The sequence below is a fragment of the Bos grunniens genome, chromosome 24, assembly GCF_055505025.1.
Source record: "Bos grunniens cultivar Pamir isolate PY7600 chromosome 24, Bosgru_T2T1.0, whole genome shotgun sequence".
In the NCBI taxonomy this organism is placed as follows: Eukaryota; Metazoa; Chordata; class Mammalia; order Artiodactyla; family Bovidae; genus Bos; species Bos grunniens.
Window position 1 is genome coordinate 13,922,564 of NC_141188.1, and position 25,227 is coordinate 13,947,790.

The window sequence follows — 25,227 nt, forward strand, 5'->3', positions numbered from 1 at the left end:
ACTGCAGGAGGAGACACAGAGAAGGGATCTTGGGGAAAACTCCTGTGAGAGGTACTTCTCCCATTCATTCACTATGAGGAATCGTGTCGTGGTAGTTTTCAATCAAAATAGAAATGTAAGGAAGTATTGTTGACTACGGATATTGTGTCAACAGGCAGAATGTCTCTAACAACTGAACTCCTAGAAGTTCTTACCGTATTTTATGCAGTAAAAGCACCTGCATCCATTTCATCTCATATATTTAATCCTGATCATACTCAGCCCAGAAAAACTCAATATGTAATAATTGGATAGAATTATAATTAATTGCAGTGAGTCAATAAATTGGTTTAAACATATGCTAAGTGAAAAATCAAGCCCTTTTCCAATCTGAGCTGCATGAAACTTTTAGAATTTCTATCTATCCACTTCTTAAATAATGTCTTACTGGCCAGACCAGCTCCAGTCCTTATTCAGTCAGGCCACCTGCCTAGAATAAGCCCTGTCTTCTCCCTCTTAGTTTTACTCCAGGTTTACTGAAAATCTCTTCTTGAAATTCTTTAACCTCAGGAAGCTACATCTTTCTCATTCCTTGGAGTATATATAGCCTTGCTTTTGTCACCTAACTCTTACGTGCCTGACAAAAATTCTTAGCTCCTCAGCTAAATCGTGCTTTCTTGAAGATGAGGAACTGGATTCATATTTTTCTACACTTGATCAAAAGTCTTATTCATTAAATATATGCTGTTGTTGTTCAGTCGCTAAGTCATGTCTGATGCTTTGCCACCCCATGAACTGTAGCACACCAGGCTTCCCTGTCCTTCATTGTCTCCCTGAGTTTGCTCAAACTCACGTCCACTAAGTCTGTGATGCCATCAAGCCATCTCACCCTCTGTTGCCCTCTTCTCCTCTTGCCCTCAATTTTTCTTAGCATCAGAGTTTTTTTCCAATGAGTCGGCTCATCGGGTGGCCAAAGTATTGAAGCTTCAATTTCAGCTTCAGTCCTTCCAATGAATATTCAGGGTTGATTTCCTTTAGGATTGACTGGTTTGGTCTCCTTGCAGTCCAAGGGACTCTCAAGAGTCTTCTCTAGCACCACAATTCAAAGACATTAATTCTTTGGCTCTCAGCCTTCTTTATGGTCCAACTCTTACACCCATATATGACTAATATGCTGTACATTTCAATATTAATTACATAAAGAAAAGCAAATAAACTATCAAAGAACATAGTTATTAAGTCCCTCCCTGATTCAGAGTGTAGTCCTGAGTATGAAGGAAGATATAAAAATATGTGCATAAGACAAGTTTTCTACCAAGTAGTTTTATTTTATAGTCAGGGAAATAAGAGCAGATTGGTGAAAGGTCTCCAATAGTGTATATAAGGATAAAATGAGCAGTGCAAAAAGCATGTGTTAACAGTGTCTGGTGTAAGAGTTGAGTGGAAATATCAAGTAAAAACAAACCTGGACTTAGATAAGGAAAGAAATAGTTTTATTAAAAAAAAAAAAAAAAGCTATTGCAATAGAAGGAAGGTCGTTGGAGTAGGTGTATGTGTTCGTGGAGAGGGACTACTCCAATATGGTGAAGGGACCAGTTCAAGTCCAGACATGATTTAGAAGGAAGAACATCCCCACTGTAAAATCTGCAAGTGTCTTGAAGGTCAGGCAGAAGCTTTCCTTTTATGGAGACAAGGAGAGAAATGGAGTGGTGGAGGGGAGAAAGATGAGTTGGTGTTGACATCGGATTTATTGGGAGGATTTTTTTCCTTGAAGTCAGTGGATTCTCAGGAGAGGTTGTTAATGAAGGGGGCTATTCCTCATTCCAGTGCTCCAGGGTGGTCAACATTCCGGGGCCTGGGAGAGGAGATCAGCTGGATGAGATCAAGTATGGAAATCTGGACACTTAGCCTAACTGACTTCATTTCATACTATGACAGAATCATGCATTTTCTTTATCTGTAAAATAAGAGCATTAGAGGAGGTGATGGCAGGGGTTCCTTTAAGCTCACTGTATTTATGCAAAATAAATATCCAGGGCACCACCTGACTAGAACAAAATACCTCCTAGCTGTTCACACTAAGTAATTACTTTTATATAATGCATTCAGTCCGGAGGCTCAAGGCTCTCGAAGTTTTTCTTCTACCTAATCGTTAGAAAATTTCCACAAGACAGGTATTATTCTTACCACTCTTTAAAAGACAAAATAAAGTCTTAGAGAAATGATGCTGCTTATTTATGAAAGGGCAAGGAAGAGAGAAGCAGGCAGAGCCAGGAACAACCCTGACACCCCGGATAGTTTCATTTGCTATACTCCAAAAGGTTCTCAAGAAAGGCTTGGCTGTAAATATCACTTTTCTGAATTTAGAGAAAAAGATGTCACTGAAACATGGAGAGAAGGTCTGAATATTCCTGCTGGACAAACCAAGAGCTGCCTGCTAGCTGAATTTGTGTGATTTGTACCACTTAGATACCAAAGATGCCCTTTTAAAAAATGATCCTAAGTGGTAACCCAATGGAGTAAAGAGTCACCACATTTCTTAGGGAAAGAATACGTGTTTCTACTAACCTCCTTGAGAAGCCTGGGTTGTATATACTTCTCTGGGCCCAAGACGTTCACTATGAGGGCAGTGATTAAAAATCTGCCTTGCAACGCAGACGACATGGGTTCAAACCCTGGTCAGGGAGCTAAGATCCTACATGCCACGGGGCAAATAAGTCCATGCAGCTGCAGAGCCCACATGCCACAGTGAAAGATCCCTCAAGCTATAACTAAGACCCAACACAGCCCAAAACAAAGTGTCATGAATTGAATCAGAATCACCCTGGTTCATCCACACAATGAACTTATATTTTATTCCATTCAGTAATCCTCTGCTGAAGAGTTTAGAGTAACAAAATGAGGGGCGCTTTTACTCTTCCAAAATGGGATTCAGAAGGCGTCACTGAAGATACTGGCCAGGAAAACCCATTTGGAAATGCTCATGTTAGGATCCTAAAATTTATTTTTGTCCCATGTTTAAGTGCTTCTCATAAATATCATAAATCCCTACTCCAGATTTGATGGTTATTTGTGAATATGTCCAGAGGAATTCACACTTGAGAGGATGACAAATGTCAACATGTTCTAGAAAGTCTAAGAGTGTCCCAAGAGACATTATGGAAACCAGCAGCATCTTCTTATGCCTATGTGGGTTTCCAGAAGCAAAGGTCAAGATCACCTAGCTCTTTCCTACACATCTGCCCTACACATACTGGGTCCACATATACTCAACCCACAGTTGAAGCTGAGTGTCACTGGCAGCCTTGTTTCTGTGGGCAGAACAAGGCTTCAGGATGATGCAGCCCTCCTGGTTGCCAGCACTGACCCTTCTTCCCGGGGCTGAGGACAAAGCAGAAGGTGTTAACTCCCATAACTCACACAGGCAGTGTAACAGCCTAGAGGTCTAAACTTGCAGGCCCTCTAAACAGCCTATAAGTATTGGCTTTCCACTGGGGTGTGGAGAGTGGAGGGAGTGGGGAATAGAAATTTTGAGTTTTAAAGAAATAGTCGAATCAAAGAAAATAATTCATGACTCTTTTTCAGGATAAATATGCTCACTACACTTGGGGTCATAAATTTAATAATCTCATGTGTTGGCTCTTACAAATAGCTATGTACTGTGCTACATTATCTTCTAGGTTTTCAATTTTATTTAATTAATTTATTTATTTTTGTCTGTGCTGGGTCTTCATTGCTACATGGGCTTTGTCTAGTTGCGGTGAATGGGAGCTACTCTTCGTTGAGGTGCATGGGCTTCTCATTGTGATGGCTTCTCTTGTTATGGAGCGCAGGCTCTAGGGTGTGAGGGATTCAGTAGCTGCGCACACAGGCTTAGTTGCTTCAAGGCTTGTGGCATCTTCCTGGACCAGGTATTGAACCTGTGTTCCCTGCATTGGCCGGCAGATTCTTAACCACTGGACCACCACAACCTCCTAGGTTTCCATTTTAAATTGAAAAGATGACTCTCATTTTAACTGGAAGCTGAGTAAATTGCTAAAGCAGTAAGTGGCAGAACGATTAAGTGGTTCCAGGTCCAACTGACTACACAGCCCACTTGTAACACTTTCTCTAGCTCTGCTCTTAGAGGATTGGCCAGGGTAGGAAGGTATTGACCATTCTAGGATATCTTGTGTGAGTGGAAAGACCGGGAGCCTGACTGTCAGAATGAAATGGTTTTGAATGCTGATTCTGCAATATACTCCATGGGTAAGCTTTAGACAAGCATTTCAATACCTCTTAATGTCAGTTTTCCATCCTCTAAAATATAAGAAACTGTGCTGTATACAAAAGCTCTTAGTAGAAAGCCCCAAGTGTGTTAGTGGGCTCACAGCGACTGTGAGAGGTATTAGATGTCTTTTTTTTTTTCCTTCCTGGTGTACGAGGAGAAGAAACAAAACACAAAACAAAAACTGGATGTTTTCTTGACCAGGAGTTGAGAAAAAACAAGTAAAATTGCCAGCATCTCAGAGGAGAATAGTCTAACCAAGTATGAAGCTAACACCATTGATTGGGAAATGAAGAAAATAAATTCAACAATCTGAGAAAGACACCGATGTTAAAGGATGCTGGAAAGAAGCAAAATTTGTGAGTAAACATTTAAAAACAATGTAGAAATGGAAAAAAGGACAAACTGATAAACGCTCTGATGAAGTAGGGGCCCGGTACGGAATCTTGATCATCAAAGATAAATGAAATTAAACCATTCAGTTCTAGTCACAGGAATATCCTCTCTTCTCAATAAAAATAACACCAGAAATACTGTTTCTCTCTGAGAAAAATGCACAGGCTAACCTTAAATCAAACCACATCCTGTATTCCAATGGAAATATTAATATTTGCCTGGCAAATCTGACTTCACATTCTGTGATCAATACTCCCATTGTTCTTCAAGAACAAACAACTTTGGAATTTTTTTTTTTTTTAATGTGCAAAAAGGAACCATTTGAAAAATAATTCCTTAAATAGCATGTGTAGCTGCTAATGGGCTATGACAAGCTATTTTTCCAGCCTTCCATTTTCAATCCATATTTCTGAATAGCTTTGTGAGATTTTGCATTAGTTTCACAGATTTCCCCAAATGATTATGCTGCGGCAATAGAAAAAGAAGCATCTGCAGCAGACTGATTGTATCACGGTGTTTACCAAGAATGAAGGACTGTCACAGGCGGGCTGATCGGAGAAATAAGCTGGAAGATTATTATTATTAAACAACCAACTGCTTAAAGACCCACACAGCATATTACTGGGAAAAACAGAATAAGTTGGTTTTGTTACTTAAGCCAAATATTTTGGAATTCATCCACATTAAGCTCTCACTTTTTCTCACCATGGTTCTTGATTTTGTGATAAGTTTGCATACATTATTCTTCCCTGAGGTACTTTTAGTTTAATTAAATTTTACCATTAAAAAGTATTAAAGCCTGCTTCTCACAGTCCACAGGAAGCCTGGCGTGGAAACACCCTGCCTGCGGAGCGCTTTCCTTAAGGAACTTAGACTGCTCTACACAGGCAGGTTTGGAGACCAGACAGACATCCAAGCAGGACAGAGGAAAGGGCTGCACACAATCCTCTCCCCAAACCCACTTCTCCCAGGCAGGATCACGTGGTAAAATGGCTCAAGGTTACGACTCCGGTGTTCTACTTTGGAGTCAATCAGCTGACCTCAGCCCTCTCATAGTCTGTATTATAATAATTACAATTATTTATTGTCCTTACTGTTCCAGAGACAAGAGTTCACATTTCAAAAAGCAGAAATGGAGGGGTCTTAAGGCACTTCTTAAGCATCTGAGCCTGAGCCAGTCCAGGATCTGGTCATTTCCTTGTTCTCTCATCCAGCGCTGACTCAGAACCTATGTGTGCTGAGTACCAGCTGGGGTCTGCACAGAAGAGGTTGCAATCTTGCAATAAGCCCCCCCGACCTCATTCCTGTGTCACATTGAGGGTTGCTTCTGAAGGTAGGGGAGCTCGAAGCTCTGTACATCATTCTTGAAAGAGATGAAATGGGAAATCATGAGATGTCATGAGAAGGAAACCATCCTGATTAAAGAAATGCTGAAGGACTGAGGGAGACTCTTGAGAGTCCCTGGGACAGCAAGGAAATCCAACCAGTCAATCCAAAAGGAAATCAATACTAAATATTCATTGGAAGGACTGATGCTAAAACTGAAGCTCCAATACTTTGACCACCTGATGCAAAGAACTGACTCATTGGAAAAGACCCTGATACTGGGAAAGATTGAAGACAGGAGGAGAAGGGGGTGGCAGAGGATGAGATGGTTGGATGACATCACCAACTTGATGGACATGAGTTTGAGCAAACTCTGGGAGATAGTGAAGGACAGGGAAGCCTGGTATGCTGCAGGGCATGAGGTCACAAAGAGTAGGACACAACTCGGCCACTAAACGACAACAAAGGACTGAAACTATCTGAAGGGAGTTTGTTGTATTTTTCCCCACATAGCCTTTCCTCTGACGGGTTAACCAAGTGCTCATGTGATCTGCTGTTGTCAACCATACATATCCACAGTATTTAATAAAACAGAGCCCCACTCTGTCCTCAGAAAGCACCACACAGAGGTACTCTGGCACTAGGCAGGGTGCAGAAAAATACACCAGTCACCCTGCATTGGTGCCTTCTGAGTCATAGTTCCTGCTGGAAGGTCATTAGCAGTGTGTCCACCCACAGCGAGGTGTTTCAGCACAAGTATGATGGCCGTAGCTACTCCTAATGTTTTCAAGCGTAGCATGAATGAATGAGCCGTGCTAGTGTCAGACCATGGCAAAGGATCTTTTATGGCCATTGTGTATTTTCTTCTATATTCCATACTTGGCAGCAGAGGTGTCTGTAAACTTTTGAATAACTTATGAGAGAAAGAACATAAAATGCAGACATAGATATACAGGGTTCTGGGAAAAATCTAAGTCATTTCCAATAAGTTTTCCAAGTGTCCTGTATTGATAACCTCAGATGCTGCCTTAAAAAAACACACACAAGGATTTCTTCTTCAAAACTGGTTGCATTTATACCCCTAAGGGCTTGCCTCTTTGCTTTGCCTTTCTTTGTTTGCCATTTTTCTATGCTGTTATCAGTCAAGTCGATCCCAGTTAGCTGGTTAACTTATCCATACTATTTTACCTCCAACAGGTTTTGAAGACAACAACAGACACATTCATACTCCAGCTCAACAACCTAATGTGTAATATCAAGTAAGGTTCTTATTTCTCGAGGCTTCGGTTTTCTCATCTGTAATTCATGGGTAGCTACAGCTTGTAGAAAGAGGAGAGTCTGGATGATGCTATGATAACAAACAGTCCCACACGGTGGCTTTTTTTTTTTTTTTTGACTGCACTAGGTCTTCTTTGCTGCAGGAGATTTTCTCTAGTCATGGCAAACAGGGGCTACTCTCTAGTTGTGGTGGGTGGGCTTCTGATTGCAGCGGCTTCTCTTGTTGTGGAGCATGGGCTCTAGGGTGCATGGGCTTCAGCAGTTGCAACTCCCAGACTCTAAAGCATAGGCTCAATAATTGTGGCTCACAAGCTTAGTTGCATCTGGGATCTTCCCAAGTCAAGGATCGAACCCATGTCCCCTGTACTGGCATGCAGATTCTTTACCACTGAACCACGAGGGATGCCCCTTATACACAGTGATTTTAAACAATATAGTAGTATTTCCTATTCATGCCAAGTCCCTGTGGGACCATAAGGCATCTCAGGGTTCTAAGTCACCTAGTTATTTTGACCCTGCCACCTCAAAACAAAGCATCGTCCTAGGATGGAGCAGAATCTCCCACTGACAACTGAGTGTCAGCCTGAGAGAGACACATACCAGGCCTGTTTCCAAAGGCTAGAAATAAGTACATGGCCACACTCAGCCAGGAGGAGGCTGGAAGAGCAGCCTTCTCTATGCTCAGGAAAGAAAAACACAGAAACAGGTATTGATGAACATCAGTCATATTGTTGAACTTGGACAAACTCCGGGAGTTGGTGATAGACAGAGAAGCCTGGCATGCTGCAGTTCAGGGGGTTGCAAAGAGTCAGACATGATTTGGCAACTGAACAACAACAGTAATATTTTTATCTACTAGGATTGTTTTTAGGATTAGTGAGATCACAGATGGAAATGTTCTCAACATACTTCCCAAAACAGTAGAAGCTAAATAAAAATGGAAGCCATGGTGCTGATGGGGTGAAGCTGACAGTGTCAGTGAGAACAGCTCAGCGTCCAAGATGAGTCATGAGTCAAGTCATGATTACTCCACTATACCCAGGCCCATCACATGAAAAGTGAGTTTGTTGTCAGTTCTTATTTCAATTCCTGTTTCTACCTCTGATAAGACAAAAGTCTCTGACCAAAGCTACTACAAAACAAACAAACAAACAGGCACTTTCCCTTGAATTGCTCTTACTTTTCACCCTGTCTCATATTATTGCTATTGTTGTTGCTGTTCAGTCACTAAATTCTGTTTGACTCTCTTGCAATCCCATGGATTATAGCCCACCAGGCTCCTCTGTCCATGGGATTTTCCAGGCAAGTGTACTGGAATGGGTTGCCATTTCCTTCTCCAGGGGATCTTCCTGGGCAATTCTCAACTTGCCAAGCTATCATCCTTTATCCCTCTCCTGAACTGGTCTGTTTCCTATGCAGCAACCCCAAGTAAACAACTTTTTGTTGGTCTAGGTTTCAAGACCGTGTCAGCCTACTGGCTGTTATTCTATGAATTTATGCATCAGAGCACCTCCCCTGAGATCAAATTCATTTTTCTCACATCCTTAGTAAAACTCAGACACTTTTGCAAACCCATTTCACACCACTACACAAGCCCAACAACAATTTTTCCAAAGGAGGAATGAAATAATTTTCTAGCTTATTGAAATAATTTATAGATAATGTTATAGCTAATTTTTAGACAGAGATTTCTTCCTCAACACACATGTAGGGAAATGAATAAAATTTTGTTTTTAATACCATGAATGGAGGAAAAACACTAGATTTTGTTGTATCTTTTCCTTTTACTCACTGTTGCATTCTCCTACAATACTTTGTAGTCCTTGCCAAGGCTCTACCCTATATATTTATTCACTGACAGATGGGTAAGAAATACACAAACACATTATTTATTTGGACACTTCCTTAGGTCTGGTCCCAGAGTAACAGTGTCTACCACACCCCAGATCTACGGCTTGTGGACGTGACTCTTACCTTCTCTTCTAAGAGTTGTGTGTGTGTACGCTAAGTTGCTTCAGTCACGTCCAACTCTTGTGACCCTATGAATTATAACCCACCAGGCTCCTATGTCCATGGAATTCTCCAAGCAGGGAGATAGGTTGCCATGGAGTGGCTTGCTATGCCCTCCTCCAGGGGATCTTCCCAACCCAGAGATCAAACCCACATCTGTTACACCTCCTGCTTGACAGGCGAGTTCTTTACCTCTAGTGCCACCTAAGTGAGCCCAGTGAAGCCATTATTCCTTGCTTCTTATTTGTCTTAGGTCTTATTTTCTCTCCTCTTCACATTTGTAAACCCTGGTTCCAATTCTTCAATCTTGGAAGCATAACTCTAATAGGTCTTCTATGATCAAGGAATGGGACTCTACTGGTCTTGGACCCGAAAGAGCAGCGGCAGTTGTGAGGGTTAAATTCTGAATGCCACACAGCACAGCCACCAAAAAAAGGCACCTGGACCTTTAAAGACTTGAGAAGTTTTCTGTCAGTATTTCTTTTTCCTCTTCACTCTACAGATCTACCGGTATATACCGTCTCCATGGGAAACACATGCCACAGGTCAAATCCTCCTTGGTAGTCCTTGACATTCTCACCTCACCCCCAATATTTTCTAGTGTGAGACACTTACTAAGCATTTGACTATTTGTCTATTTGCCCTGAGCTTCCCTGGTGGCTCATATAGTAAAGAGTCTGCCTGCAATGTGGAAGACCCAGGTTTGATTCCTGGGTTGGAAAGATCCCCTGGAGGAGGGCATGGCAACCCACTCCAGTACTCTTGCTTGGAGAATCTCCATTGACAGAGGAGCCTGGCGGGCTATAGTCCATGAGGTTACAAAGAATTGGACGTGACTGAGCAACAGATACACAGGTGTACTATTTGCCCCAGAGTGTGTAGCCAGAAAGTGAAGGAGATGAGGCACTTCCAATCAACCCCTTCTGCCATGAACCTCTCTTCTGCTGCACCAAGGACTCTGTTATTTTTAGTGTGACTCAGGGATCTGGGATCCCTTTACCACATGACTCAGCCATCTTGGATTTCTTCTCTTTCAACGGTGCAAGAGGAGAGAGCAAGGAAAGGATTATGAAAAATATTTTAGAGGCCAGGTCTATGGTATATATTAATTCCATTCCATCTTTAGCCATGACATCACTGTCTACATACAGTAACTTGCTCACTAGTTCCCACGGCCTTTCCTCATGCAGCACTCTCTGAGATGATTTATGAGGTTTAGTTTCTTCTGTAAGTGAATAAAACTGCAGGTGGCAAGTTGGCTGCCTAAACCAGCAGTCAGTTGAAACAGAAAGACTGAAACAAGGTTGTGTTTCTTTTTTTCTTTCCTTATCTACTTGCAAGCCTAATTTCAGTTTTCCCCAAGTCCTCTGTCTCTATCTTGACTCTGTGGAAACATCACAACCCATGCCTGTATCTGTGAGTTCTTCACTCCACAAGCACACACTTGACATGAGAGCCCATTATGAGAACACTGGCATGGCAGCATCAGTTTCAATGGCAAACCAGTGTGATTTCCTCACATTTCAGGAGCAATAAGGTGTTATGTAGGAGCCATGATAGAGAAAGTCCCCATGCCTGTAGCAGCCAGAAAGAAATGGTAGAAAGAAAATGGAAAAGGGAATGAGTACCTTAGAGCATTTGTAATTAGCGCCTCTAAGTGGTGAACAGATCTAAGTTTGCAGAGGTGGAAAAAAGGGAAGCAGTCAGATGGGGTGTGGAGTAAGGATCCCATTACCAGAAGAGCCAGAACTGGGGTGCTGCCTCAGCCTGCCTGTCTCCAAGCTTCCAGGAGACACACACAGGTCTAGGCTTACAGAAACTCACCAGCAGAGGCCACCCTCAAGCGCAAGGGGATTAGGGGACTAAACAGAAGTATGTCATGGGTCACTGGATAAAACATATAGAAAACTGTAAACTGAAGGGTAACCTGAAAACGTTGAAGTTCTGTAGCACTAAATAAACCTTCTAAAGTTCAGGTGTCAATCAGAACTTTGGTTTGTAAAAGCAGAACACTTGAAGGCTAGCTCTGTTGACAGATTGCTAGCATTTCCTCCCCTGGGTTAGGCCAGAATGTCACTGGGAACAATGTCACACGCATTACTACAAACCATAATGTCCAGCCAGGGCCAATTGCAGGATATGAGAAAACACGAGGAAGAAGTCTTTTTCATTCTGTTTCTTTGGTGTCACTCAGAATTGCTGTTTTCCCCTAATCTGGTTCATGAAAAAATAACCACAAGCTATTAAACATTGTGCTTCATCCCTCACCTACTAACCCAGGTTCTCCCATGGATATGTAATACTTACTGTAGTATTGAGCCCATCAGAATTATTATCTGTGGCCTCTTAAAAAAATGAACTGAACAATGGCAGGGATTGAAACTCCATTTTACTGCAGATATGGGGGACTCAGAACATCTCTGTCATCATAGGCCAGTAACCAGGGAGCAGGTTGTAGGAGACGTATATCTGTATTTCACGCTGATACAACTTTTGTGGACTTTTTCCTCAATTTTTTTGATCATAGATTTCACCAGGTAACTTTTCTTTTCTTTTAAATACTGAATTACAGTTTCTCAGTCAGAGGATGAGAGGATGAGATGGTTGGATGGCATCACCGACTTGATGGATATGAGTTTGAGCAAGTTCCAGGAGTTGGTGATGGACAGGGAAACCTGGTGTGCTGCAGTCCATGGGGTTGCAGAGAATTGGACATGACTGAGCGACTGAACTGAATCCCTTCTTCTGAGTCGAAGCAACTATAAAAGGAAGTTCCTGAATGCAAACTTACAATGAGTTACAAATTAGAGTGTAGATAATAGCACTTTGCCACAGTAGAGATGGAGTTACTCAGAGCATCAGTGAAGATGCCCAGCTTCCTGTTCCTAAGGATGAAATGATCATTCTACCCATTTGGAATTTTCACAGAAGATATTTACAGAGAACTTCTGGGAAGATCTCTGGAAAGCAAGCACCTTGCTCCTCTGCGTAAAATAAATGGGGATACAAGCACATTCGGTTTCCAACAAAATAATCACGAGACATGCACCGGTCATCTGCCATGGGGCATTTATCCATTGCTCTCCTACTCAGAAAGAGGCAGCTCCCTGATATGATAAAACAAGAAGCCATATATGGGCACATATATATGCACAGATCTCTCAAGTGCTCATTTTAAAATGCAGGAAGTCCCTGGAGAAATGCATATGCTCTAAATGCATAGGAGGTAATTTGTCAGGTAAAAAGAGAACATTTATTTTTGATTTCAGATAAAAAGAGAAAATAAATTGATCCTAACTTATTTAGTCATTTCAGTTGTCGGCTCTCCCTTGCTTTAGACAACGGGTAAAGGTAGGTACAGGTGAGCTTCCACTAGTGACCAGTGACCCAGAGGGACTGATGTCACAACTCTTGACCTGATTCCAGGTCATTCTAGGGAGACCCCCGAGGAGGAGCAAAGTCTGGCACAGGGACAGTCCTGACATCATATGGAAGAAACACTGGCCCTCCTGCGATCTTTTTTCACTCTTTCAAGAAATGTCATATAGTGAAGAGCTCAAATTTCCTTTTTGTGTATGTAATTAATTGCAATGTGAGGGCTGAATAGCTTTGTGGGGGTGTTGAAGAGTCACACTGAGCAAACTCTAGTTTGGCTCACAACTTATTACTTTACATGTTACTTTCCATAAGACCAAAGAATACTGTCATAAAACTGTCCTCCAAAAAAAAAAAGTTCTAAAATTTGGAGTTGTCAAGGCAGCTCTCTTATAAGAAAAATTAGATATTAAGTATTTCTTTAAAAACATTAAAATTGTCCAAGTAGAATTGTATTATCAATAGAAGTGAAGTGAAAGTTATCCAGTGATGTCTAACTCTGTGACCCTATGGACTGTAGCTTGCCAGGCTCCTCTGTTCATAGAATTCTCCAAGCAAGAATACTGGCATGGGTAGCTGTTCCCTTCTCCAGGGAATCTTCCGAACCCAGGGATCGAACCCAGGTCTCCTGCATTGCAGGCAGAATCTTTATCTTCTGAGTCACCAATAGAGACTGCCACTAATTCAGAGTCCCAAACTGCAGCTGACTTTCTTTCGAAAAGAATTCCCAGAGCAGCATGGAACATTCTGCAACTGTGTCCAACTTTTATCTTCCTTATGTCCTGAAATGCTGCAGGTATGTTAACAAGGAACCACAGAATGCTGTTTGACTGGCAAACTTAGTCGTGTAGAACATATCAGGAAAGGATGCAGAAAAGAGAAGCTAACCACTTGGAAGGATGTAGACATCACAAAATCAATCAGTTGCAATTAGAAATAAGGATTCCGGGACCTAATGAAACCAAGGAACTGCTACCAGTCGAAAACCCAGTCTTCAAACTGAGAGCAGAGTTCTTCCCATTTTATGTTGAATCCTGTCTGAAGTCCTATGACAGGAAAAGGAAAAGCAAGTCAAGTGAACTCAGGTGATGAGCAAGCAAAAGATTGTTTTTCCCGAGAGAGATCATTTTAGAGCTGAGATTGCTCTTGCCCATCCCTGCCTGATCCTGTTTCCATGGCTTCCTGTCTCTTACCACTAACCCTTGGACCTAGTTCTCAGCAGATTCGAAATGTGTGTTGATGTGCCTGACTCCTCTGTGAGGCTGTGAGCTTCTAGAACTGTGTGTCATTCATCTTTTTATCCATCACGTCACCCAAAGGTTGGCATGAGGTCAGGGTTTAATAAATGGTGCTTTTAAATAACTGTTTGAAGTCATAGACTTAGAGAGCACATATACATGAAATGTGGGTGTATTTAGGGTGGAGATATGTATGAAAATATACCAACAATAAAATAAATATCTCCCAGTAGATAGTATTTAAAATGCAACTATAAGAATTCTTTGTTCCTCCTCTAGAGAAATGTTCATCTCTTGTATGTGTGCTCTGTCACTTATGTGGTGTCCAACCCTTTGCAACTCCATGGACCATAGTCTGCCAGGCTCCTCCATCCATGGGATTTCCCAGGCAAGCATACTGAAGTGGGTTACTATGTCCTCCTCCAGGGGATCTTCCCCACCCAGGGATCGAACTCTCATCTCCTCCATCTCCTGCATGGAAGACAGATTCTTTTACCACTGAGCCATGGGGGAAGCCCTTTCATCTCTTAAAACAGTGAAAATAAATAGTTGATTACTGATAAGAAGAAGGTAAAGAGTGAAATACACAGAATATCTTTTCCTCTTATCAATGTGAATATCAGCCATCCATTTTCTCTCTTCCTAAATACCCCATTTTCCTTCTATTTTTGGATTGCCTGAAAATCCTATCCCAAGCCCTTTCTTCCTGCCTTACATCGTAAGAAACTTCAATTATCCTTGCCACCTGATAGCGCACCTACATCACACCAAACATTTTTTGTCAAATTAATTCAGCAGCACACATAAATTCAAGAAAGGCTTGGGACAATCTAAGCCAGGCTGCATACAAATAATAGGACCCATTTAAGGTTGTTTAGGTCCAGGCTTCATGCCAGATTAGCACTGATCCACACCATAGACCAGAAGCATACACTCCCCGATTATTCTTTCTTCACCTTTGCAGTAGTCACTGAAATGAACAATTCATCTTTTTTTTTTTTTAACTTGAAGGACAGAAAACATCTGGTCCCAGCCCCTGGGTGTGATCAACCATCTTATATTTGAAAAACACTGAGTAACCGTTTCAAATTCTCCCTTCAAGGTAACTAACTTAAGAATTCACCCTATATATGGAATTTTTTGTGATTTATTTTCCAAATTTGAGTGTTACTTATGACTCTGGTGTGCATCTACTTCCATTTTTTTTTTTAACTTCTCCTTCAACACAGAGAGACAAGAATTGAATGCAGTAATTGTGTTCATGAACACTAATTTAAAAAGGATTATCTTCATTATTGTTACATCCTGTACTCTGAGTTATACTTCTCACCATCATATGTTTATGATAATAACAAAACTTTATTCTGTGTGGTTTTATTATTATTATTATTATTTTTTGTCATGCCACTGTGCATGTGGTATCTTAATTCCTTGACCAGAGATTGAATCCATGTTCCCTGCAGTAGAATGCAGATTCTTAACCACTGGACTTCTAGGGAAGTCTCTTCTGGTTCTTGGTTTGCTATGCTGCTGCTGCTGCTAAGTCGCTTCAGTCATGTCCGACTCTGTGCGACCCCATAGACGGCAGCCCACCAGACTTCCCTGTCCCTGGGATTCCCCAGGCAAGAACACTGGAGTGGGTTGCCATTTCCTTCTCCAACGCTTGAAAGTGAAAAGTGAAAGTGAAGTCGTTCAATCGTGTCTGACTCTTCACGACCCCATGGACTGCCGCCTACCAGGCTCCTCCGTCCATGGGATTTTCCAGGCAAGAGGACTGGAGTGGGGTGCCATCGCCTTCTCCTGGTTTGCTATAGTTTACTGTTAATATCACACCTCCAACATGGTTAGGTTTATGAAAACTTTGCACAATACCGAAAACTAGAAAGCTAATATTAGTTTTAAATTTTGAGTATTTATACAAAAAACCCATTGAATTAGATTGATATATTTTCACTTTTTATATTTATTATCCTTAATGAACTATTTTGAACAGAAAACTTTGCCCCTATATTTTCCTTAATTGTGTGTTCAATCACTCAGTCACTTTATGAGATCCTTTGGACTATATAGCCTGTGAGGTTCCTGTGTCCATGGGATTCTCCAGTCAAGAATACTGGAGTGGGTTGCCATTTCCTCGTCCAGGAGATCTTTCTGACCCAGAAATTGAACCCACATCTCCTGTGTCTCCTGCAATGCAGGCAGATTCTTTACCTGCTGAGCTATCATGGAAGCTTTTTATTAAATAACATATAATAAATTTTTATTCAGCAGTTAGTTTTCATGACTTCTTGCTGTGCACCATCTTGTTCCTTGGCTCACTTACCAACTTTGCTGCATGCAAGAGAAAAGGATAAAGCAACATAGATACATACCTCCATCAGCCAGCTTTTCACTTTATCAGCAACACAGAGGTCAAATGTGCAAATAGTATGAGGACAGAGTGAGACATGAAATCCTCTTAAGAATGAAAGTAAGTTTAATATTTCATCAAATTATAAGACAAAACAGATTTTTTTAAAGCTATCATGGAAATATTCTGTGGTTACATATTTTTTCATTTGCAGTCAATATATGGACTTGAAATAATACTCTATGTGTTCGGAAGATCCCCTGGAGAAGGGAAAGGCTACCCACTTCAGTATTCTGGCCTGGAGAATTCCACGGACTTATAGTCCATGGGGTTGCAAAGAGTCAGACAAGACTGAGGGACTTTGACTTCATTTCACTTCACTTCTGATAAGAGTGTGTATTTATGCTTTTTTTTGTTATCCATAAGCTCCCTCTTCTGACCAAGTTGAGTAATTCTTCACACAGCCTCTATAAACAGTTCTTGTAAAGCGGCATCGGAGAAAGCAATGGCACCCCACTCCAGTACTCTTGCTTGGAAAATCCCATGGACGGTCGTTAGAGCAAACAAATCTGATGTAAGATGAACTACAGCTCATGTTTAAATCCTGACCTGAAAACACAGCAACTGTAATTTTTAAGTTTTTTTTCCTCAAAAGTTATGATAAAGTATTCCTGAGAAAATCAGAATTCTTCAAGTAGTTATTATAAACTGTTTTTGCTACAAATATTGTGTTATGGAATTATCACGATGGGGTAAACTCTTTGGTTTTCATAAAAGTTGTCTAATTTTATATTATTTAAATAAAAGATCACACAGAAAATTTTGAAGATATGCAACATGGTTTTGACTTACAGTACATTAATTTAGCTATTAGGGCTTTGAAACTACATCGTTCGTGGTTACATAATATCCTATGATAAATGTGTACCATAATCTTCTTAAATAACATCATAAGGGTGTGTAGTTAGAATACATCCAGTTTCCACTATTTAAAGTAATGGTGAAATTATTTTAAACTAATATTTCTGATTATTTTCTTAAGGAAACAACTGAAAATGAAATTTCTGGGTCAAAACTTATAAATATTTCTAAAAACATTGTCTCTAGTACATCTTTCTAAATTCCCTTCTCAGTTCAGTTGCTCAGTCGTGTCTGACTCTTTGCGACCCCATGAATTACAGTAGGCCAGGCCTCCCTGTCCATCACCAACTCCCGGAGTTCACCCGAACTCATGTCCATCGAGTCGGTGATGCCATCCAGCCATCTCATCCTCTGTCGTCCCCTTCTCCTCCTGCCCCCAATCCCTCCCAGCATCAGAGTCTTTTCCAATGAGTCAACTCTTTGCATGAGTGGCCAAAGTATTGGAGTTTCAGCTTAGCATCAGTCCTTCCAAAGAACACCCAGGACTGATCTCCTTTAGAATGGACTGGTTGGATCTCCTTGCAGTCCAAGGGACTCTCAAGACTCTTCTCCAACACCACAGTTCAAAAGCATCAATTCTTCGGCGCTCAGCTTTATTCACAGTCCAACTCTCACATCCATACATGACCACAGGAAAAACCATAGCCTTGACTAGATGGACCTTTGTTGGCAAAGTAATGTTTCTGCTTTTCAATATGCTATCTAGGTTGGTCATAACTTGCCTTCCAAGGAGTAAGCGTCTTTTAATTTCATGGCTGCAATCACCATCTGCAGTGATTTTGGAGCCCCCCCCCCCCCCAAATAAAGTCTGACACTGTTTCCACTGTTTCCCCATCTATTTCCCATGAAGTGATGGGACCAGATGCCATGATTTTAGTCTTCTGAATGCTAAGCTTTAAGCCAACTTTTTCACTCTCCTCTTTCACTTTCATCAAGAGGCTTTTTAGTTCCTCTTCACTTTCTGCCATAAGGGTGGTGTCATCTGCGTATCTGAGGTTATTGATATTTCTCCTGGCAATCTTGATTCCAGCTTGTGCTTCTTTCAACCCAGCATTTCTCATGATGTACTCTGCATAAATTCCCTTTCATCAGCAGTGTTTAAGAGTTCTCTCCATGTTCTCAATAATTCTCAGTATTTTAAGCATGCATTAATATCATGAATGAAAAATAATGATATTTTAAAATTGCATTTTATTCAGTTCAGTTGCTCAGTTGTGTCTGACTCTTTGTGACCCCATGGACTACATTTTATTAGATTCATATAAAAATAGTTCCCCTCCAATTTTTGACCTCTATTATTATTAATTTTTTGTAAATCAACTTTAGGTGTCCTTTAAATTTTTTTCGAAGATGTTAAAGATGTTCTTATGGATTTCAGTAGTTCTTCATATGTTCATTATTTTCTTTCTGTGTTCTTGGCTCTAATTAAATATGTTTTTAAAAAATATAAAAGATTTTAATGTGTCTTGTAGTCAAATTGACATTCATGTGTAGATATGCTTACTCCCATGTTATGTTCATTAATTTATGGTATTCATGTGTATAGTTAGATTTCTAATTAATATGGAATTAATTTTGTGGCATAGGATAAAGAAATAATGCTTTTTTTTCCTAGTAGTAAACATTCTTGATATTATTTAATAAATAATTGATATTTCCTCCAACTAATTTTAATAGCAATTGAGTTATGCAGTCTTCTATATTTGTTCCTGCTTCTAGTTTTTCTGTTTTTAATTTTTAACTTCTCTATCTAATCAGCTTTAAATGAAAATTTAATTTTCATTTTCATTTAAAAAATTATTCATTTATTTATAAAATGAAATTTTCATAAAATTTCATAAAATTCAATTTTTTCATAAAATGAAAATTATTCATTTTAATATGATAGTAGGAAAAAACACACTTGATTATTCCTTTTTCCAAATATTTTTCAAATATTTTCCCTCTTTTTGAAACAAAGATAATTTCACACTTTAGAGCCACCTTGCCAAGTTCCAAAAAATTTCTACTGAGATTTTTAATTGGGATTGCATTCATTTTGGGGAAAATTGATATCTGTGCATTATTGAATCTTTGCATCTAATAGTAGGAACTTAACCTCTACTTATTCTACATTGCATTCACTCACTCAAATTTTATAGTAGTATGGATAAAAATGCTAATGTATATAGACACTTCTTTCTTAGGGTTACTACTAGCTGCTTATTATTTTTGTTATTATTAATTACATCTTTAATGCTTTAATAAATTATTTGGTTAGAATAAAGGAAAGTTATTAATTTTTAACAGTTTTTTCATCAGCATCCTTAAAAGCTCTTCTATTCTTTATGTTTTATTTTTGAAGCATCAAGTGTTCATGGAGAGAAAATTTTTATTTTGCTCTCTTTTCAAAAAATTTTCCATGTTACATGGCTTTTTCCAGATATTTCTTGAGTTCTTTTTATATGAAGTCTTGAGTTTTTCTTCAATTCAGAAAATTGTTAATTTTGTATGTGTAAATAATTCTATTTGCTTTAGTTTTTAGTTCAGAAGCATCAAACATGCACATATAAGAACTCCAAATCAGTTCAATCCACTGCATCTCTCTCATCAATCATGTTTTCCTCTCCATTTTCTTGTGTTTGTTAGCTGCTTCAAGCAGGCTTTCTATCTACTAATTAAAATTTCTTCAATATTGGTTTTGTTATTTTATGACTTCTAAAGCAGTTTTAAATTTCACAATTGCATTTTTAATGTTCTCAAATTATTTTACATTCTTTCTTTTTTTTTTTTTTTACTTTCAGACAACTCGAGTTTCACCTCGGTCTTCTACAATTCTATGTCATCTTTCACTCTTATATAAAAGTCCCTCTTGTCTTATATTTTACTGAGATCATAAAGAAAGTATTGCCCAAATATAATTTATATCCTGCAGTAAATCTTCAAAACCAACTCTTTTCCTGGGGATTGAGTACCAAGTCCCTCTCCTTATTTGAGCTGTAAAATCTTTTAGAAAGTCCTCCTGTTCACTGTTTCCTATTTGTACCTCTTGGAGAGAGAAATGGTCTCTTCTATCCTCATGTTTGCATGTAAATAGAGTGGGTGGATGCTCCCGTGATCCTTACTGTCCATCTGCTTGCTGTTAAAAATCTTCTCTCAAACTTTAAGCTCAAGAGGCTTTTGTTTATTTGTTTTTAAATTGACTTTACCAGATCCTGTGTGTGTGTGTGGGCACAGTTGTGTCTGATCCTTTGCAACTGTAGCCCTCAAGGACTGTAACCCATGGACTGTAGCCAGCAAGGCTCCTCTGCCCATGGGATTTCCCAGGCAAGAATACTGGAGTGGGTTGCCATTTCCTTCTCCAGAGGATCATCCCCACCCAGGGATTGAACCTGCGCCTCTCACATTGATGGGCAGATTCTTTACCACTAGCGCCTCCTGGGAAGTCAGTTTAATGAAACCAGCAGCCTAAGAGAAATTCAGAACCTTGGACAGTCAAGGCCAGCTGTTAGGTTTCTCTCTGTGGGGTCAAGGGTCAGCTCTCTGTATTGGACTCTGGGCTGATCTTGGTTTCCAGGACAGGCACACACACCAAATTCTCCTTAGAAGGCTGCTAGCTCAGGAGGAAATTCTATTTTCCAAGGGAAGGGCCACTGCCCAGAGGAAAGCATTTCCCCACACCCTGCTCAGTGAAACCTCACTACAAACTCTGGACGTTCACATTTATCCTACTCAGATTGCTCCTTAATCCCCAGCAGTGGAAGTGATGGTAAAGGCAATGTGTTCCATGTCAGCCTACAGTGTACCCTCAGCCCCCAAGTTAAGGAGTATCCATGGAGCTCTGCCAAGATTTGCTTCTTTAACTTCCAAGCTTGTACCAACTTCTCAGAAGGGGACGTTGTGAAACGCCCTTGGGTGTGCCTTCACTTTGGCCCCCAAGTCTCTCTATCCAGCAGAAATTACTTGCAGTTTCTCTCAAAAGATTTGTTCTCTTTCCAAGATTTTGGTAATAACAACATTGTCTCTCTTTACTTTTTATCAATTTGGCTATTTTTAAGGACACCTAGGAGAATGACATTTCTTGACCTCATCAAGTCCCATCTTAACAAAATGCCATTCATTGAATTTTTTTCCTCCAGCCCCCCAGGTTTGTATGGGCATTTACACTCACCTCGCCCCAAATCCTTTCAGCTGGAACTCATTTCTCCCTCCTCACCAATGGGAGCACTTTATTTTTATTTCTCACCTTTTATGGGTGTTTCTCTTTCCAATTAGACTGTAAGTTCTTTGGTGGAAAATAGAGCAATCAGCTCCTGGTTTGCCTGGGCCCTCTCCAGATTAGAGACCCAGAAATCTCCTCAAGCCTACTTCCAGTGGCCCCCCCAGTCAAGATCAATGTTGACTTTCTCTTTAAGCTCCTCCCCTACACCTGTGATCTAAACTGTCTTGCCCAGAACAGACTAATGATGTATATGTTGAATGAGTCATTTTTCCCTGCCCCTAGGACTACATCAGCACATATTTATAGGATTAGGATCACAGTCTATAGCTGATAATCAGATAAACTAAGTAAACTAGCATATCCTGTGGTGAAATTGTGAGCTTTTAACAGTAAATAATGTGTCCTGGTACCTAACCCCTAGATATTTGCAAATGAAAAGAAACCCTTGTCACTGGAGAAGTTTAAGTGTGTGCGTGCTCAGTCGCTTCAGTCATGTACCACTCTGATTTCAGTCATGTGCAACCCTATAGACTGTAGCCCACCAGGCTTCTCTGTCCATGGGGATTCTCTAGGCAAGAATATTGGAGTGGGTTGCCATGCTCTTCTCTAGGGGATCTTCCCAACCCAGGAATTGAACCCAGATACTCCTGTGGCTCCTGCATTGCAAGCAGATTCTTTTACCACTGAGCCACTGGGGAAGCCCAGAAAGTTTCAGGCATCCTTACGATGAGTAAAGTCAGGATAGAATGATTCCTCCAAGACCAATATTTTCAGAAATGAGCTATTATGCCATTCAGTTTAGTAGATATGCAAAATCTGTTTCCAAAACCACTGGTGCCTCAGGCTGCCCTTCACAACTGTTTAAAATATTATAATTAATTACTTTCTGGATGTGTAATAGTACACCAAATGTGCTCCCAGATATGTTCTCTGTCCTAAAGAAGATTTTGTTCAGAAGGAGTGGTGGAGAACTATGACTGTTTACATTTTCCCTGGGGCCAACTCAGAATCACCCCAAGTGCACCCCTAATAAACTATGTTCTGAGTGGTTTTCTTATTTCTTAAAGTATTTCTAAATAGCTTTCTATTTTTATATAGAAAGAACAAGTTTTGCTTGCAGCATTGTCAAGGCATGCAAGCCTCAGAGAATTTCACAAAGAGGAGAAAATCTACTTGAGTCCTGGGTGGAGATCCAGCCAAGAACTGCTCACATTTCATGTCTATTCAAATTTTAAAGGCTTCAAAATGTAAGGGAAAATGAAAAAAACAAAAAACAAAAAAACCCTCCCATGCTTCATTTGAAGAATCAAGCAAGTTAACAAAAGCTTTTCAGGACTTCCCTGATGGTCCACTGGTTAAGACTATGCACTTCCAATTCAGGGGGTGCATGTTCAATCCCTGGTCAGAGAAGCCTTATGGCCAAAAAATAATATAACAAAAGGTTTCCAAACCACAACAGTAGAGTAGAGGGGAAAATCATAAAAGCTATAGCAGTCATGCAATTGATGTTGAAAGAAACTAGAAACCAGAAAATACTCCTGATAAGAACAAAATAGCAATTAGGAAAAACTAAATCACTGAAGAAACAGCAAAGGAGGTGGAATGGGTGGAATTTTCCTAAGAGGATTTTAACTTCTCAAAGTATTCAAGTTTCCCAAGGGCAAAAATTGTTCCTTTTGAACGAATCCATTTTTACTCTCATACCTCAGAGCATAGGAAGTGGTTTTGTGTAGAAAGGAAAGAGATGGAATTTAGATAAATACCACTCCCGGAGCAGCTGTTCTCTAGTTTGGATAAAGGAATGAAGCACGGGGAGAAAAAGTCATTTGGAAATTAAAATTAAAAATCATGTATTGATTGTGGAGTGACTAATCGTTGGACCAAGCTACCAACAACTGTGCCATCTGTCTTCAGAGATCTCCAAATATAGCAACTGGAACGCTGAGTGTGGCGAAACCAAAGCAGGACATCCTGTAGGGAGCACGTGGGCTCCGGAGTCTAAGGGCCTCATTCAAGTCCCAGCTCTGTCCCTTACCAGGTGAGTGTCCTTGAAACTTACCTGACCTCTCTTAACCTCCCTGGTTTATAAAATAGGGACAATAGTAATACATCCCTCACAAAGTACAGCAGTCCCCGACTTTCTGGCAGCAGGAACCAGTTTTGGGAAGACATTTTTTCCATGGGACAGGGATGGGAGGTGGGGAAGGGGTCATTTTGATTCAAGCACATTACATTTATTATGCACTTTATGTGTGCTCCGTCGCTAAGTCGTGTCTGACTCTGTGCCACTCATGCACTGTAGCCCGCCATGCTCCTCAGTCCATAGGATTCTCCAGGCAAGAATGCTGCAGTGGGTTGCCATTTCCTTCTCCAGGTTGTATACTTTATTTCTCATCTAATGTCACCACTGATCGGACAGGAGGTACCAGTCCGTGGCCGGGAGGTTGGGAACCCCTGCTCTAGAAGAATGAGGTCATTAAAGATGACATCGCAACTATTACTTGATTCTGAGGATTTGTACTCAGAAACTGTTGATTTACCTCTAATGCATGATGCGTCCATGGCCTATTTATAGTGTAACTGAAGCATGCCCTCAGTGCTTTCTATTTCCAAACATTCAGTGATGTTATGTGAAAACTCTTCCCTTTAAAGATCTCCCCCAAGTTGGCCTCACTTTATTTACTGCAGTATTTGTCCCTGTACTCCCAAGTTCATGTTCAGACATCATTCCCAACCTAAAGAACATCTTTATTTCATCTACTCTCCACACTGTACTTGTTTCCACTATGTCTTAGATCCCGCTATTTGCTGCCTGAAGTACTTTCACCTGTGCCAGTTTTGTGCCTGTTTGCCCTAATAATCCCTTCCCTACCCTACTGCTCCTGATCTCTGCAAATGCTATCACTTTGACTACATTGGCAACTGGCTTCCCCTTGGATTTGGAGGGTGGGATGACCATAGAGCAGTGAAGAGAAGCCAGCACCTGCCTCTGCCTCGTTCTCCAGCTCTGACACTAGCTCTCTGTCCTCCCTGTTTCCTGCTCTGGCTAGAGGGTCCCTCCTTTTGGGGTCCTAGCTGGCCAGATAACCCAGGTCCCTTAGCTCCAGCAACACAGTCTTCCCCTTTGTCCCCCTAGACCTGAAGCTGGTTCACTTTCTATTGATACTAACTTCTAGGCTGAATTCCTGTCCCCGTTTTCCCCTCAAATGCTTATCGTGGTAAAATACAACAGGTAGTGCTAGTGGTAAAGAACCCACCCGCCAATGCAGTAGACCTAAGAGAAGACGTCGGTTGGATCCCTGGGTCAGGAAGATCCCCTGGAGTAGGAAATGGCCACCTGCTCCAGTATTCTTGCCAGGAAAATTCCATGGACAGAGGAGCCTGGTGGGCTACGGTCCATGTAACCACAAAGAGTCAGACATGACTGAGTGCACACACAACATCAAATTTACCATCTTAATCATTTTTAAGTGACAATTCAGTGATTATAAGTGCATTCATATTGTGCAACCACCACCACCATCTGTCTCCAGGACTCTATCTTGGAAAACTGAAATGCTGTACCCAACAAACAGTCGCTCACCTTTTTGTCTGTTTAGCCTTTCTAGGACTTTTTCAGCCACTTCTCTCCATGAGATATCCTCTCTTGATGTCACTGATTATGGGTTCTGTCTTCCTGAATGAGTCCTCCACCTTCATGACACAAGATTTCTGAAATTATTTAGCAGGTAGTTATTATTAAGTGTCTGATGAGGCATGGCACTGATAATACAGAAATGAATAAGACACAGTGCAGCTGATGCTCTTGAAGACTAGTTTCCCAGGAGACAGGCAAATTCCTGGTGATTACAATATGGCATTTTGGACTAAGTAAATAGGCTCTGAA

At 40.6% G+C, this 25,227-nt stretch overlaps 1 long non-coding RNA gene across 1 annotated transcript; it reads right to left on the minus strand.

Moving 5' to 3' along the window:
* Nucleotides 1-1,450: 1,450 nt before the first annotated feature.
* LOC147345895 (uncharacterized) lies at nt 1,451-25,087 on the minus strand. Its single transcript, XR_015153415.1, has 2 exons — nt 24,925-25,087; nt 1,451-1,834 (listed from the first exon to the last, which is right to left on the minus strand). It is a non-coding gene; the product is annotated as an uncharacterized LOC147345895 (long non-coding RNA).
* Nucleotides 25,088-25,227: the final 140 nt, after the last annotated feature.